This window comes from Balaenoptera borealis (assembly GCF_965194805.1).
Source record: "Balaenoptera borealis genome assembly, chromosome: 6".
NCBI classification, from domain to species: domain Eukaryota; kingdom Metazoa; phylum Chordata; class Mammalia; order Artiodactyla; family Balaenopteridae; genus Balaenoptera; species Balaenoptera borealis.
Window position 1 is genome coordinate 115,897,100 of NC_138863.1, and position 18,313 is coordinate 115,915,412.

General features: G+C 38.0%; 1 long non-coding RNA gene across 1 annotated transcript in view; it reads right to left on the reverse strand.

Annotated features, from left to right (window-relative positions):
* LOC309631496 overlaps positions 1–18,313 on the reverse strand; it is a 549,237-nt gene that overhangs the window by 359,467 nt on the left and 171,457 nt on the right. The window lies entirely within an intron of this gene.

Genomic DNA, 18,313 nt, shown 5'->3' on the forward strand with positions numbered 1-18,313 from the left:
AATTTGAAAGATTTTAGAAAATACTTAATACTTCATTTTCTAGAAACTCATGTTTTGGTCAGGTAGTAAAGGCATTCTCGATGATAAATTTGTGATGACAAACCACTCTTTGTCACTGAAAAGCTATGGCTCTACAAATGTAGCACAGAATAAATAAGCTCAAGCAATGCTTCTTAAAGCATCATCCCTGAGCCAACAACACCAGCATCCCCCGTGGACTTGGTAGAAACGCAAATTCCTGGGCTCTACCCAGACCTAATCAATTGAAAATCCTGCGGGTAGGGCCCAGCAATCTGTGTTTTAACAAGCCCTCTGGGTGATTGGATATGTATTAAAATGTCAGAAACACTGAGCTAAAAGAATACAAAATAAGGCACACTTGTGCTATGATCAACCTGTAAGATTTTTTTTTTTAGTATTAGTAATTTTTAATATATGTCCCATGCATATTATAATACTAAATACTAATAAATACTGAATAATTGCATGCATTTTTCATAACAAAAAGTTTTCCACCACTACAATTTAATTACAAAAGAGACACTTGGTAAAATGGCACGTATTTTCTTAATGATTCAAAACAAAACACAACAGAAAAAAAACTACTCCTGGTAGAATAGGAATGGGAGGCCTTAGCATGATAAGCATGATGAACATGGATCTGAAAACCAGTCAGCTTATATTTGGAATCACCATGGAGGGGTCTGTGCTGGAGCTTGCGGAAGAGCAAAGACAGTGAGTGGGTCTCCTCACTGAACAAATTGTAGAATGCTTTTTCCTACTGAAATCCTAACATTTGGTGGTTTGGCTACAGAGATATTACAAGTTGAGTGGACTTTTTGGAGGCTGCCCTGCTGACAGTCATATATAATAGTTCTTTAAGATTTGACTGGGTATCATAGATGGAGTCTGAAGGACTTCAGAATGATACTTAGGGTCATTAAATAACATGAATTCTATGAGAGCTGAGATCTCATCAGATTCATCTCTTCTATCACTCACAGGGCTTATTTGATACAAAGCCCTGAATACAGTAGACATCAAATATATATTTGTTGATTATCAAATGACTGCAAAAGTCTATCAGCTCTAAGATGAACTAAGTCAATTTTTAAAATCTTGTTTACTAGGTAAGCAGGTTGGAAGCCTTGCTCTCTCTTTTAAATTCATAGCAAGTTTCTCAAAAATGTGTATTTACATTTTGTTTGGCTTTTGATGGTTCTGTTCTCTGATTTTGATTTGAGGCCATCTGGTAATCAACACTTTTTGGTAACTAGGGAGATCCATAGTCACACTAAGCCGAAAGTGTGCTGGGTAAGTGTCTTCCTTCTTGCCAGCTTCCTCTGAAACTTGGCAAAACTACAGTAGGCAGGAGTATCACTATGGCCTTTTCCCTTCTCTTCATGAATACTCTTTAGCCCTTGGATATAGGCCACGTTGGTAGGATATAATTGGCAGCAGTATACCAAAATTAATCATCATCTTCAACCCTGACCTCCCATTGACAGAACTAGCATGGTGTTCCAGTAGCAGAACTAGATTTAAGCTGGGTGATAAGCTTTGAAATAAAGAAAGTTTACCTTCTGAACAGGCTTATTTCTTGGAAATTCTTCAGAATTTTATTTGGTTTTTACAGTTACCATTGGGAAGAAAAATCAAATGCACACAGCCTACCCTACCACCTGTGAATGGAGTGTAAGGCAGATTGGTTGTGTTTTCCTTTGGCGGGTCATCCTGAACTTGAATTCTCACTTCCCCAGTACCACCATGAATCATGTGATCTTAGCTAAGAAAAATTAACCCTGTCAAGGCTTTTCTTCCCACTAACAGAAGGGCAATAAACTTAAATTACCTCCCCCCAAAAATGCTATGTAAGTACTTTGTATTATAATTTGTTCTAGTAGCAATTTTTAACGGATATGACATTTTCATAGAGAGGTGTATAGTGAGAATCAATTTTTATGACACAAAAGCTGAGAATTTTATTTGCAATTATTATTAACTATAATGATGATAAAACTCATTTTGAAGGCACCAGGGAGCTGAAAAGTATCTTCTAATACTGTAGTAACATCTACAAGATTTCATCATGAACCTGTACCAGAAAAGTAGGGAGAAAAGAAGACTGAGTTTAAATGCCATCTAAAGGACTGATTAATTCAATAAAAAATGCAGTTACTCATCCTGGTGCTGTGCAACAAAAAATGGAAGATACCTAGGGTAGCTGCATGGATTGTACATTGAATTGAGGAGATGTTTTATCATGATATGGATACAGCCTTCCTACTACCTCTGTGCTCACTGTTTCCTTTGTCTCATCTACCCTTCCACACAGTGGTCCTTTTAACAGACCCATATTCTTACCTGAAATCTCATACAGAATTTTCTCAGTGAAGGTTCTCAGACTCCCCTAGGCAAGCTGTCATAGTCTCAACTAATCATCTGTGTTCTCACATAATCTTCTCTGTACCTGCTTCATAACAATCTTAACAGGTCTCTATCTTTTATTTTTTGTACTTCCAGTGTCTAGCCCAATATCTGGTGCCTAGCAGGTGCTCAATTAAGATTCTTTGAATGAAAGAACAGTCAAAGAAGGTTATAAACTCATTCGTCTTCCCAAGAGATGCAGTCTGACTTCTGGGTTCAGAAACATGCTAGTTCTCCTTGACCCACGCAGAACTAAATGTTTTACTTTAAAATATGTAAACAACATTTGGAGAGATGACAAAGGGGCCTCACGGCTTGTGACAACATATATGCTAGTCCTCTTGGGGATCTGTGGTTTCTGTAAGTCAAAAATAGGTTTCATATTATGAGTGTCTTTCTGCATTAGGGCCAAGGAAAGTCTGTATCCAAACAGAGACAATCTCTGTGCCTGTTTTGGGGCTCGTGTTAGTATAGCAGACACTAGTTGCTGCTGATTTTAATGGATGGGTAATGTAGGGGAATTATTGACTCTGGCACTTTAGTGAGGCTTTTTCTCATCAGAAGCCTTAATTTCCAAGACCAATCACTGCTGCTGGATTGAAAAACACCACTTCTCACAACTTTGGGTTCCAGGATTTGGCCTAAAGAAAAATGGACTCCACTTTATTTTAATGGAAAGTAAATAGCATGAAAGTACTTATTGTACTTAATAGATGGGCCCTTTACTTTAGTATTTTTTTTTGAGACAGTGAAAGAATTAGGGCAGAGAGACTATACAAGACAGATATTCTTAATCAAGGAAGGGCAGCTATGGTAAACTTTTTCCTTTATGTATGTTCTCTGAGGGAAATAAAATCAAGTGAAAGGACAGACTCAAGAAATGTTGATTTGTGATCGGTGAGCACAGTAGGTATGATGTGATGGATAGAGACCTGGACTCACTCTTTCATTGTTTCAGTCATTCAACATCTAGTGAAAGAGGATTTAAATGTGAATAGGGTGATAATACTTGTTATTTAGAAGTACAGCCTAGGATACAAATTAATACAATTATAATATAAAATGATAAGTGCTAGATGAGGCCAATGCAAGATTTTGGGGGAGCATTCACAAAGTTCAAACCAGAATTCTACATAGGAGTTAGATTGATAGAGAGAAGAAAATATTCCAGGCACAAAGAAAACATGTGTAAAAGATGAAGAAGCAAGGCAATGCAACTCTGATGAAAGCATTGTTTAGTTGAAACTGACGATATTATAAGGTGCAAATAATTAGGAGTGAAACATGAGGTTGCAAATACATATGGGAGGGCTGAAGGTACTATTTTTCAGAATGTGACTGTATTCTGAGGGCAAAGCTTAAGGGCAAAGTGTATGAAGACAAGATCACGAGATTTAAATGCAGGATCCAATTCTGTGACCTTGGGAAGCATTCCTGAGGTCTTTAGGTAGAAAGTGAAGATGGTGACACGTTCCTGGTCCATCTTTCAGGATAATCCAAGTATAAGATATTATTAGCCAGACAGGTGTTACTGAAGGTAAATCTTAGTAAGAACAAAAGATTTGTTCATTAGCTTGATTTAGTACCATGCACATTTATGAACTCTAATAATAGCTGGTCTTTAAAAGCTTTAATTTACTGGTAGCTTTTTCATTAAAAAGGCTTTTTTGACTAATGACAATCATTGGGCTATACCAAAACATTTTGTCTTTACTATTTGAATATTATATACAGATAACCGTTTTCGTGGTATACTGGTTGCTAACTGTCTTTGCAACACTGCCCAATGACACATGAATGACCTCTCTTAGTGACATTAGATTTTAGTATAACGAATTCCTGGAAATTTCAGAGGTAGAGGTGTGAAAGTTCTTTTCTTGCTAGTCTCCTAATTACATGAAGCCATGTGTTGTCTTTAATACAGATACCTTAGGTTTCTTGAAGGATTAGTTCCAAAGGTCTCTCTCAAAGGCTCACACTTTTTCAGAGAAGACAGGGAACATTAAAGTACATTTGATGTGCTACAATTTCACAGCCATAAAATTTGAGATGTTTCTTACAGATGCTGTACTCCGGATTCTCACTTTGCAGACAAAAAATCTGAGGTTTAAAAAGGGAAGTTAGGTGAGGTGAGAGTTGTTCCTTTCATCCTTTTAAACAGGAACCACACACACACACACACACACACACACACACACACACACAACCATCCTGCATGATTGTCTCATGATTAACACTTGGTATGGCTATGGTCCTTTGAGGTCTGGGATAAGTTAAAGAATATGTAGATTTTATTAATCAAGGTGCTTTTAGCTGAAAGTATTAGAAAATAACAAAATTCTACATGACTTGGTTAGAAGAATCAGAAAAGAATAGTAATTTCACAAAATGAAAAGTCCCTTGGTAGAGCACTTCAAGAGTCAGTTAATTTGGTGCCCAAATAGCTCGTCCAGGACCCAGGCTCTTTGCACCATCACACTTTGTCTTTCTCAGACTAGCTGCTTCAGTTCCATAATTGGCGTGCAGACCTGACGACCGACCATGTGCAGTGGACAAAGAGATGTTTCTTCCTTTGAGTTTCTTTTTAGGAAAAAGTCCTACACGTATTTCCCCTCAACTTTTCTTGCCTAGAATTGTCTTATGCCAATTCCTTACCCATTGTGCTTGACGATGCATATGGTTTAGTTGAGGAAGTAGAGGAAGTGGCTAACCAAATAAACATGGGGTTCTGTTAGAAACAGGGAGGTTAGATGGTTTTGAAGGAGGAAAAAATATGCACCACAGAGATCAGCAAGAATGATTTTAGAATTTGATGGACATGTAATGTACACCATACTGTGAAAGACAGGTAATGCCATGGTCTAAGAACTGTTTCAACAAAGACGTAACAAACTGAAGTACAACATTGACTCTGTCTCATGGCAGAGATACCTTCAATCACTTTGGAGCAAAAGGGTAGGAAGAGAGGGTCCCAAGATTGTCTCATTCAGGTAGCCTTGTCTCCTTTGATATTAAATGACTCAGTAGCCAATCACTTTGCATTGTGTTTTCTTTTTTTTTCTATTACAGAAATTTAATTCTTAGTTTACTTCCAAAACCAAAAATTTTAGTACCATATAATTTCACAGGTAAATTCTAATAATCAATACAGAAATAAGTTATTTCTTCAAAAATTTTTTGCTGAATTTTGAAGTGGAGAGGACCCTTCTCTACTCATTTCTTCTGATCATTATTGTACTATTATTATAATACAATTGTTTTTTGGACATTTTCTCAACATTTAAAAAATTCTCTTTGAATTTCTTTTTAAAATAGAAAGCAGTCTAAATCTTTTTTCAACTTTGAAATATTCATTTTTTTAAGTTAATTTTTATTGGAGTATAGTTGATTTACAATGTTGTGTTAGTTTCTGCTGTACAGCAAAGTGAATCAGTTATACATATATATATATCTCCACTCTTTTTTAGATTGTGTTTTCATTTTTCACACATCATTGGGCTCTTTTCTTTTTGAGGAAGATGAGGGGAAATGGTGATATTCTTTATCATGTAATTAGGGTTGCTCAAGGCCTATTACAGTGACCTCTTCTTTGGTACCTCTAAGGACTTGGAGCCCTTATGCCTCCAAAGTTTAGAGGTAACATAATAACTATGGTTAGATGTACAGTTGAAACTGTGGTAGCTGGAGATAGCATGTCCCATGTAAAGACACACCAGAACAAAGTCCACTCCCCTTCCCCACGAAATATCTTGGAGAGGTGTTTATGATGGGACACTACAACTACGTGGGATCACACCAAAAATAATTTTTAAGGGGGCTCAGTATCTCTGGTTTGTAACTCTGGCTGTGTGATGTTGGTAAATACTGCGGATTTAATTACCAGATGCTGAACACCAACAGACTTATGTCTGGCACCCAGACTTCTCCCTTGATCTCTATCCTCAGATGTTGCTCTTTCATAGAGATGTCTAAGAGGCACTATAAACTTATCACAGTAAAATCAGAACTTTTGATACTTGCTGACTACCCTTCTTTCACCTAACACCATTACATCATTCCACCATCTTCTTTTCAGAGACTCAAACCAAACACCTAAAGATTATTTTCTCCTCTCTTCTCTTCAGTCCACCATCCAATCCATCCAGAGTCCTGCCCATTCCACCTCCTAAATTTATCTCCAGTCTAACCTCTTCTCTTCACCTCCACCAACGATCCCCCAAACTCCACGCACATGCACATTTCATCTGAGTTATGGCAACAACTTCAAAGGACTCCTGACTTCCAGCAGGCCTTACCGCAATTCATTCGCCACTCCCCAGCTGAGTGGTGGTTTTAAAATATGACTCTAATCATTTTGCACACCTGGTTTAGATCTTAACATTGCTTTTAGAAAACAACCCCAGGTCCTTAACCTTACCCTGATGACCCTGCATTGATCTGGCCCCTGTTCTTCCCTATGACCATATTGTGTCCCATTCTCTCGCCCCCAACTTCACCCCATGACTCTTCTCCAGCAAAACTGGCCTCCTTTCTGAGCCTAAAACATTGCGAGCTCTTTGCTGTACCATGGTCTCTGTGCTTGTTTTCATTGTCTAAGAACTCTTTTTCCTGCGACTTTCCATAGCACCTTTCTGGTTTCAACTCAGGCCACTTCTGATGGACTCTGCCCATCTAGGTTGTGGTCACCCCTATGTTGGTGCCGCAGAAACTCATAACCAAAAGTGGCGATTTTCTTCTGTTATTCCCATAGCGCCCATAATGCTGCTCCCAAAGTCTCCAACCCACAGGGGAGCGAGGCACTCTTCCTTCTCTGAAAGGAAGAGTGCCTTCCTTCCTTCTCTTAATCTTTGTTATATTCCCTATCAGAACCCTTGTAGAAAAGGGTTTTACTTCATAAAAGAACCTTTCTAGATTCTGGTTTCCAATTCTTTCCTAATCACTATGTTAGTTCAACAAATATTTAGTGACTATATAATAAATACCATGTTGCACAGATGAGGATACCATAAAGCATAAGACACAGGACCAGTCTTTAAGAAGAGTACAGTCTGGCTTCTCTTCTCCTCTCCCTTTGCCTGGGATGAAGGAGGAGGACGCGGGAAACTAAGTCCTTGATGACAGTACAGCGTGGATGTTCTCTGGGAGATCAGAGAAGGTGCACCGTTCTCCAGTTTGTTTGAAGGAGTAAAATTTGAACTGATTCTTGATGGGCAAGCAATAGTAATCTTGGTGAAGAATATGGGAGAAAGGGACATTCCAGATAGTGGAATGTGCGAAGGCACCCAGGTAAGGGAGAACCCGACCCCGACCACCATAATTATGGTCATCATTGTGTCATCATTACCATTTTGAGATACGCACAGCTCTAGGTGCTTTTATGGGATATTTCTAATTCCCACGGTGACTAAGCAAGGAAAGGGTTATTGTTCTTATTTCATAAATAAGAACTTTAATTTGTCTAAAGTTTCTCACACCATAAGAAGTGGAGCTCATATTTGAACCCTGATAAGTTTGTTACAAAACTCGAGCTGACAGCTCGGGTCTCCTGGCTTCTATTTTAGTGTCCTCTCTGCTCTCTCATGCTCCCACAAGCTCTACGAAGCCGGTTGTTGTTATCCAGGGTCCTCTGCTGTTTTAAGCCTCTAAATCAAAGTTTACTGTTTTCCCCACAGGAATGCCCTCTGTCCCTCCTTTTCGCCTGTCTGGTAGGTAATGCCATTTTGGACTCACTTCACCGGCAGTTCCTCTCCTCTCTGAAGCTTTGCCTCTTCCTCACTCTCTCCTTCCCAGTCCCAGGAAGACTGCTCACTTTGTGCTTTACTGGACCTACGGCACACCATTGCCTTTCTATATATTTATGTTCTTATCCTCTTCCTTCACTCTCTTCCTTATCCTATCCACCCTTGCCCTCACAACCCAGCTAGAGCTGAAATGTGGGGTCCTCGAGGCAAAGGTGGTATCTCATTTGTTATTATGACTGTAGCGTTTAGTACCATTCCTGACATGAAGTGAAAACTCAGAAAGGGCTTGCTGAATGAATGAATGAGTAAGCAAAGGCCGTCTAACATGGAGAATGATATGTTACTGCTCCAGAATATTCCTTATAATATTAATGTTTCCCTTCATTTGTTATATAGTCACAAGGCTCTCATTCTGGGTGAAATGTTAAGTATGAGAAAAGAAGCCAATTATGTTTGTGATTTTTTCAAAGAATTTCCTTCCTCCATTGTGTGTGTGTGTGTTGGCATGTGTGTGTGCATGTGTGTGTGAGAGACACACACAGACAATATGAGAGTTGAGTTTTTAAAATGTAAATACAGTTGAAATTGGCTTATTGCTAAGTTCTTTCATTGGTGTTTAGATGAAAAGATTTTAAAGTCATTTCAGATGTGGAGAAATTATTTTTTTAATAATGGGAATTTTCCATAAGAAGAAAATATTTTCTGAGCACCTACTCTGTGCTAGGACCTCTCTTACCGGCAAATTCATTTATTTTTTACCTCTTTGCTGCTAAGGAAGTAGTGGGAACCTGTATTTTAATTAGCTGATCTTAGTCAAGCCCTCTGCATTCAGCGTATCTTTTAACATTACAGGGAAGACATGAGCCTTATTCTACCAAAAAATATTAAGGGCTTAAGGATCTGAGAGAGGAAAATGTAGAATTGGGCCTTCTCCCCAGTTCTGCCTTGACTTCCTAGTTCAAGCTCTTTCTGTTATACCACATGGTAACATTGCTTATAGAAAACATATAATTTAAGGGATCTTTATTCTAAAACATACAAGCACTTGATTTTCCAGGCAGTCATTGCATGCTGGCAGATTTGTCTTTGCAAAGTCTCACATTTTCACAGTCACCACCATATTTATGTCCTTTTCATGTATCACTAATGGATGGGGCCAATTTGGAAATAGGAGAACTGGGAACCCAGGATTCAATGCAGGAGAAACAATACAGAGTCCAGAAAGTGTGTCTGATGGGAACACCAAATAGGACATAACACCATCAACTAATTTCAGAGGATAGCTTAGGGCCTGGGAGGGACTGGACATTCAGGAACAAGAGCAGGGTGAACAGTGATTTTTAGGTCCATTTGGACTAACAACCCAAGCCGAGGAGTCAGTAGCAATCTGGGCCTAACTAGAGCCAGAGTAAGAATATTAACAGCAGCAACCATGACAGTGTTCTAAATATTTGCAAAACATTTTTAGATAGCTTCTTACTGACTGTCAACTACAATGCTGTGAAACACATATACATATTATTGGTAGGATATGTCAAAATGAAGAAGGAAACATGTGGCATTGGAATAAGGAAAATAGCAGTATGTAATGAAGTATGAATATACTACACAGCTTTGTAAATTGCAACAGATTTTGGAAAGGCAGCTGCTAAGGAGTGTAATTGCAATTGTTAGACAAATATTTGGAGCATTTAAAGTACTTGGCTAAATTTTTCCTCATCAGCAAAATAGGCAAAGGAGGCCACTTGTGTTCTGGAGACCACTGGAGTGTGATAGGCTAAGGGCACATATGAAGCTAGGACCAAGCTAGGCAAAAATAGCAACAAATATATCGCACTGCACATACTCTGTTCCTGGCACTATGGTTATAGAGCCCAAGTTCTGCTGCTAATGGTACAAGGTCCATCAGCAATAAGAAAAGCCAAGCAAGCCAAGGGTGGATATAGAAAACAGCTGGTAGAAGTAGAACTGTCCATGTCCTATTCAGCTCCATCTTGGGGGGAAGATTTGAGAAAGAATTTGAAACGAGTTTGTGGAATAGACCTAGGAGGGTAGTCTTGGGTAAATACATAAACGCTGAATGTTCAGATGATATCAGAGACTGTGTATCCGTTCTGGCTTCCACTGAGACTCTTGTCAGTCAGTACAAATAAATGTAAGGTTTCTTTGTCCACTTGGTTTCACTCGATCTCAGTTCCTCTAACTCCAAATTTCTCAACCTTGGCACCATTGACACGTTGGATCAGATCATTCTTTGCTGTGAGGGCTGAACTGTGCACTGCAAGATGTTTAACAGCAACCCTGGCCTCTACCTGTCAGTAGCACCCTCCCCAGTTATGACTAAAAGGTCTCCAGATATTGCACAATGTTCTCTGGGAAGCAGAATTGCTCCTGGTTGAGAGCCACTGGCCTAACTGCTAGCCATTGCTACAGGTGAGAGAGGACTTTGAGAGTAGATGAGGCTCATTCTGGTCTCATGGATTTTTTGAATTGAGAGTCACTGTGACAGCCTATCCCTGGGCCGTTCTGACATGGAGGATGGTTGAGCCACCCAAAGGGCAATCAGAATATTGAATAATTATCATCTGAGCTTTATAGATAAAGGGATTCAGTCAGAGAGCTAGAGATCTGTCCCCGCATCACATGGAGGAACTGATCACTTGAACCCCAGTCATAACACTCTATGCCCCATCTCTTTTCTCTATAACAAGTGGCTTTTATCCCAGGCTTTGCAGATTCCCCAGACCTTAGGTACTGAGGGAAAGGGGAAATAGGACTTTGGGTTCTCCTGCATTTCCGTCCATCCCTAGTTTTACCTTGGCCACAGCAGCATTACTATCACCATCCTATGTTGATAGTGGTTTTATATTTCTGCTAAAGTAATAACAGGTAAAATCCTCTGCATTATCCTTTACACAGAGAGAAGCTCAACAATATTTCTTACTGTTTTCAAGAGTAAGGCAAGCTGAGGCTGCAGGGGTATTAAGTTTGCTAACCTGCAAGGTAGAAATTTCATAGGGACTGGGACCCAAAAAGGCCATTTCATTATCCATTCTTGGTCTCTTTCCAGAAAAAGTCATCCTGCCTCCATATTTCACTTTTCTAGGCTATCCTGAATTATTGTGCCAGAGTTATCTTCTGGCAGAGACTTGAGAAATTTTACCCCATTCTTGAGAATCTAAATTCTCATCCTGCTAACATCTTGCTTGGCAATCTTCAAATTCTATATTAATCCAGGAATTTCTAACTCTCCCCTTTTTCATAAAATAGGGATCAGCTCCGGGCAAGAGAAACACAACTTGACAACTCACATCTCCCGTATCTGCCTGTCATGATATCTGAAAGTCTACATTTAGAGATCAAGTTTGTTAAATAAAGAGATTGACTTCTGCAGTTATCATTTTTCTTAAAAGCAGATGAACTCGAAAATTTTGACATATGTATATTTTGTCAGCCAAAGACAAACCATCTATTTCGGGAGGCAATATTGCATACTTGTGAGTTGTGTGCTTTGGAATGTGTGCTTTGGAATTAAACTGCCTCAGTTCATATTCCAGGTTGCCACTTTTAGCAATATTATCTCAGACAAGTCTTCTAAATTTTTATGAACCTACTTTTCTCCTCTGTAAGGTGGGGTGATAATGCTCTCTATATTGGAGTTATTGGAATTAAATGAGATAATATATGTAGAGCATTTAAAAAAATACTCAATAATTTCCAGTTCCATTGTTATTACTACTTTATTCCCAGGGGATCATCCTGCATGCATATTATAAATTAAAGAAATCATTGATAAGAACAATATTGGAGGTTATCTCGGCAATTTCACAATTTTCTCTGAGTTATCAGAAAACAAAGGTTATAATGAATAGATCAATAAAAATATAACTACAGCAAGGAAAAATGATATTAAATGAATTATAATATATTAAATCATCCCAATAAAAACCAAATTCTTACTGTAATAAGCCAGTAGAGTCCCTGTAGTAGACATTTTAAAATGTGATACACTTTTCTCCCTATTATAAATTCGGTCTTAAGTGGATTGGTAGGCATCTAGTGAAGTTTCCACTGTCCTGTTTGACTATTTCCAGAGGACCAAGGATTCCTGAAAGGGTGAATTTTGCCTTATATGTTAAAGAGAACTTTAAAAAAGAAGTGTGAAGGGCACTAGACATTATATCAGGTATTTGATATTTTAGATACAAAAAAGTCTTAGAAAAACTAGATAATTAACATATTTACCTAAATAAGTGTCATCTGACTAACCATTTTATCATATTCTTAATCTGGATCTTGAAAGAGAAGAATAGTGTAGTCAAATTGCTATTACCTTTACTAATTGAGTAAATTCTAGAAATGTTAAGAAAAGTATAGTGCAGGAGCTAAATCAATGTTTGCAGAATGAATGTTGAAAACTTTTGGTTCTTAATGGTTGCCCTTCCCTACACCATGCATGTTCTTACTGTTGCTATGACCTTTTCTGTTAGCCAACTGGACACTGTCATACAACATGTTAAATGTACCACTGGGTGATGTAACCAGTGGTCTGGGCATTATGCCAAGGCAGGTTTTGCTCTAGGGACCTAAATTAAGATTTAGATGCACCTATTATAACCGCATAGTTAAAAAGAAAATAACTGCTGGGATAATTCAAAATTTAAACAGGATAACACAGAGTGTACATTTACACTACTTCTGTAAGAGACTTTTTCAAGCTCTCCATATTATGGAAAATATGGATCCTCTTAGCATTACTCTTACCTGTTCACTAAAGACCGATTCTCTTTTAGGTCCTTCTTGCCCTAATGTCAGTTTTGTAGCTTAGTTTGTGTTACTCTCTGTGTATGAAACTAACAAAACTGCGTATTTTTCAATAGACAGCAGTCTTTCATTAATTCAGAATGCCTATTCCTTTAATTAATCCAAATGAGAGATTATGTTTCTCCCCAAACAAAATGTATCCTTACATCAATTAAATGAGAGTTTTTGATGACATACTCGCTAACAGAGAGTAAGTAATTGAGATATAATTGTTTGTAGATGAAAAATAAGTACCACTTTCATGGAAAATGTGAGTTTAATGCTGATGATTTCCATGATTATGATGTGTTTTATGTGGCTTTTTATACCACTGTTTTGGAAGCATTCAGAATACCAGTTGAGGCAAAAGCATCTTAATGTTTGTTTTAGTGTTTGGCAACAAATACAGTCTATTAAATATGTAATAGTTAATATTAAAAGCTCATGCCAGATTGTAACTAACATAAAGAGTTTATTCAATCTCTTTAAACACATCAATTTAAAGCTACATCTGAATGAGTTTTCATTTAGCATTTGGGTTTCTTAGGATTTTCAGCAGGTGAGCTCTGGGGAAGTTAGGGGCTGTGTGTTCTCCCCTGATTGGCACACCCTGCAAAGCAAGGACTCTTAATGTACACGCCTCAATCCTTCTTTTAAGGATCGGCTGGTGGCAAGCATCTTCAGTGCCCATGGGGTTTGCTGAGTGAGCAGAGCACAAAAAGCTCTCCTTTTGAGCCATTTATGTAGGAGGGAGAAGATGGTGAGAAGTGTCAGGCTTACAAATCTCTCCTTGTCCCATTGATTCACCAGGAGAGAACACTTTCCTTTATCATCATTTACTTAGCATTTGATTCCTTGCTTCCCTTCACTAGCTCCCCTCTCCCTTATGCTCCCTCACTCCCATTAATAATCAGGTTCCTTTAAATCAGGTCGTGCAATTCTTTTTCATGGTGCATTACATGCTCGAAGAAAGAAAATCTAGAATGCTTTAGGAAAGACACAGTGATGTCCTGCTGGTGCAGGGGGCCTGTGCATGGGGAGACAAACGCTGGTTTTTCATTTTGGTCAGATCTACACTTGGGCAAGTTAAAGATTATGAGATGCAGTTTCCTCATCTCTAAGTTAGAGAATCAGAAACTACATCAGGAAGTACCTGGTATATATTGAATATGATAGAATATGGCTTCAACCTTTAGATATAAGAAGACTGGAAAGGGGGAGAGAAACAAGAGGAAGGAAAGACAGAGGGAGATGAGAGCCGTGTGGAGGCTGGAGAGGAGATCATGAGACCTGGACCGGGTAAGACACAGAGGTCCTCCTCATGAATGGAAAGGGAGAAGCACTGTGATATTCATCCAAATTCATCACTTGAGAAATAACCGGAACAGACTGTGCTCATGTCAGGAAGAGGCTGGAGCAGGATGATCAAAGCAAACACACGTGGAGCTTTATTAGAACAGAATGTTATCCTGCACTACAAGGCAATTTTCCTCTTTTTAAAATTCATTTTCATTATACAGTAGTTTTATATTTGCAGACAAGTTGCAGAGATAGTACGGAGAGTCTCCATATACCCCAATCCAGTTTCCCTTCTTGTTAACATTTGACATCACTGTGATAACGTTTGTCACAACTAAGGAACCAACGTCCGTATGTTACTGTTAACTAAACTCTGTACTTTATTCTATTTCATTAGTTTTTCCCTAATGTCCTTTTTTCTGTCCCAGGACCTCATTCATCGTACCGCGTAACATTTAGTCATATGTCTTCTCTTCTGGTCTGTGACAATTTTTCAACCTTTCCTTGTTTTTGATGACTTTGGCAGTTTTGAGGAGTTCATTATTTTGTAGAATGTTCCTCAAGTTGGATATGTCTGATGTTTTTCCCTTAGTTACAATGGGGTTAATTGGTTTTGGGGGTGATGTGCTATTCAGTTCTGGCAACCTAGGGCATGTGCTATCGACATGACTTCTTATTGATGATGTTTACTTTGATGACCTGGCTAAGGTAGTGCTTCAGATTTCTTCATTGTGAAAATGCACTCTCCTCTTCCCCCCTCCCCTCCCCTGCTCTGGCCACAAGTTACACACAGCCTCCACTTAAGAGACAGGTCGTTGCACTCCATCTCCTTGAGGGGGAGGTATCTACATCAATTACTTGAAGTTCTTTTATTCAGAGATGTGTCTCTCTTTCCCTGTTTACCTATTATTCAATCGTTTATTTTTATCCATATGAACTCATGGACATTTATTTTATATTTGGATTATAATACAACACTACGTTATTTTATGGCTCAAATTGCTTTAGTTTTGGCCATTGGGAGCCCAGGTTAGCTCCTGTGTCCCTTTGACATGCCCTCATCACTTTTTACTTCTTGATCATTTCCTTACTGTCTGACGCTGCAAGATGCTTCAGGCTGATCTTGTATATCCCATGCTCTAACCCTAGAATGAGCCAATTCTCCAGGGACCCCTGGTTCCTTTTATTTGAGAATAGTAGTAGAAACCAAGATCTGGGTGCTGGTGTGCTCATTATGACTGAGGTGGTGTTGCTTCTAGGCCCTCTCAGCAGACAGAGCTAGAAAATATATGTGGTATGCTAACTCATGCATGTATGCATATCTATAATTATTTCTATGTCTGTTTATCCATATCTATATTAAGTATTTAAATGTGAGTTCATACAGCTATTTCCATCTCTAATACTGTACCATGTGGATAATTCTAGAACCCTTTGCTTCTCTGTAACTTTTCACTCCAACAGTGAGAAATCTGACTTCCACCACTCATCATTCATTTACCTACCTTTTCCCCCCCAGGTTTACATGTACAGTGGTTTCAGAATTGTTAACTTGCATCCCTTTGGAGAAACAGCTTTACCAATGAGGGTACAGTGCTTATACGTGATTGTTTTTTTCTCTAATCTTATACTTTCCAGTCATTTCCAAAGTTACTTACGTTGATGCCTTTTTAACCCACACTCTTCAGTGAGGTTACGTCGTACTTTTATAATACAGTTGATTCCTTTGTCAAAGTATACATTCCATCCTGGGATCCCCTAACCTACTAGTAATTTTTTAAAATTTGCATACATTAAGATTAACTCTTTGTTCTGTAAAGTTCTGTCAGTTTACAGAACAAATCCATAGATTAGAGCCCGTGAGCAAATGGCTCATCTTATTGAGAAGAAGATTTTCTTACTTCCAGCAAATGGCTGCTCTTGGTCTTCCTAATATCTAGGTGACAGTTCTTGAACAGGTCAGGGGAGTATCTTAAAAAACAAAATATCTTCAAGCTCTCCTTTCTCCATCCCTCATTTCCAAGCTATCACCAAGCCCTGTCAATTCGACTACATAAAGATCTTCTCAATCAGCCTGTTCTTTGATTGGATAGGAAGAATTAATATTAAGATGATAATTCACCCAAAATTAATCTATAAATTTAATGTAATCTTAATAAAAATCCCAATATGAATTCTTATGGACCTGACAAACCTACCCTAAAATTTATTTGGAGGAGATTGTATTTGAGATTAGCCAAGAAATATATCAAAGCATTCTATAAAACCACAATAATTAAAGGAATGTAATACTGACTGTATGTATTTTGTCAACAGAAAATAATAGTATACTCATACATATATGGTTCATTCATTCATATTTATATGTGTATATATTATGTATATATGAGTATGTTTATGTATGTCTGTTCATAGATATGTTTATACACACATTTATAAATATATATAAATATGTATGTATGTTATATATACACACACATATAAATATACACATAGTTCTCCAAATTGTCAGGGAGAGGATGGACCATACTGAAAGGTCTGTATTGCATGATAGTTACGAGCACTGGTCCTGGAGACAGACTGCCGGGTTTGAGTCTTGACTCTGTCACTTCCCAGCTGTGTGACCTTGGGCTTTAACTTCCTGAGCTATTACCCAAGTTTCCTTCTGTGGAAAAAAAATCTAGTACCTATATCAAAAGGTAGTTTTGAAGGTTAAATAAATTAATGTAGGTAACAAGCTTAGAATAGGCCTTTTCCCTAAGCACCAGTAGATGTGAACCATTATTATTTTTATTATACAAAACATAGATTTTTAAAACAGTTGTCTACCCATTTTGAAAAATAACACTGTAGTCCCTACTTTGGAGTCCTACACTGATAGGTGTCCATTAAATTGTTGATTTCTTGAGATATCAAATAGTTTATCAAAAAGTTTAAAATAAATAGACAATTTTAAAATTTATCATGAAAATAGTAGTGAAAGACTCTTTAGGGGGATATCTTTTTTAACACATTATCCAAAACAAGGATTGCAAACTCATTGGCATAGGGGGCCAGCAGGTGAATCATTGAAGTCACCTGGATGGAGAATATGGTGAAATGGAGGCCTCACAGACTATATTAAAAAGACAACTGCTATTCACCTCCATCTGATTACTGCCATGCAGAAATACGAGTGCACGTTTTTCAAGAGAATCTGAAAACCTGGATTCCCATGCAAAATTTTCTGTTTCTAAATGTTGACAACTAATTCAGTTTTTAAAATATGGTGAGGGACAAAGTATATCTGCCATTCACAGCTGGTTCGTATTGTTTGTTTGCCATCGAGACTTAGAATCTTTAGGCTACGCTAACCTGTCTTTCCGCCAACTTGAATATCCCCATTATACCTTTTACAGTGCCACCAATATACTACAGCTTAATACTTGTTTTTTGTTGAATCAATTTGATTTTCCTCCTGAGTCTTTCTGATTCTAGTCAATGCTTTGAATCATTAATAAACCTCCATTTGTAGCCATTTATTTTAAATGTAGGGTGCTATTAGGGATTCTATATACTCTCTAATGATAACAATCAGATTGTTACTACATTCCATCAGGTGGTTTTTCTCATGACATAGATGAGAAAACTAGAAGGCTCAGTTACTTTTCTAAGGTCAAAGCCTCGTGGCCAGGATAGACTTGATACCGTATTGTCTAGGTCTGCCCTTTTGAGTGAGTTAGAGTTCAAAGTAAGTAATGAAACATTACGCTCTTCCTCAGTGAAATTGTTCAGGAACCAGCTAACAGGTTGCCAACCACATCTTGTCCATCTGAAAAGACTTTTTCTAGGATCATTCTATTGGATGACCTTGTCAAGATTATGGCTTAGAATGCAGAAAATATAGGTTAAAAGAAGTCTGCCACTTACAAATGTATAGCTTTCCAAATGTTCATTTGTAAATCAGTTGTTTGGAACTCAGAATTCATTTCCTTGCAGAAAGAGTTACAACTGGCAGTTATGTTTCCCCTGAGGCTTGTCCACAAAAGACTATTTAGCCTTAA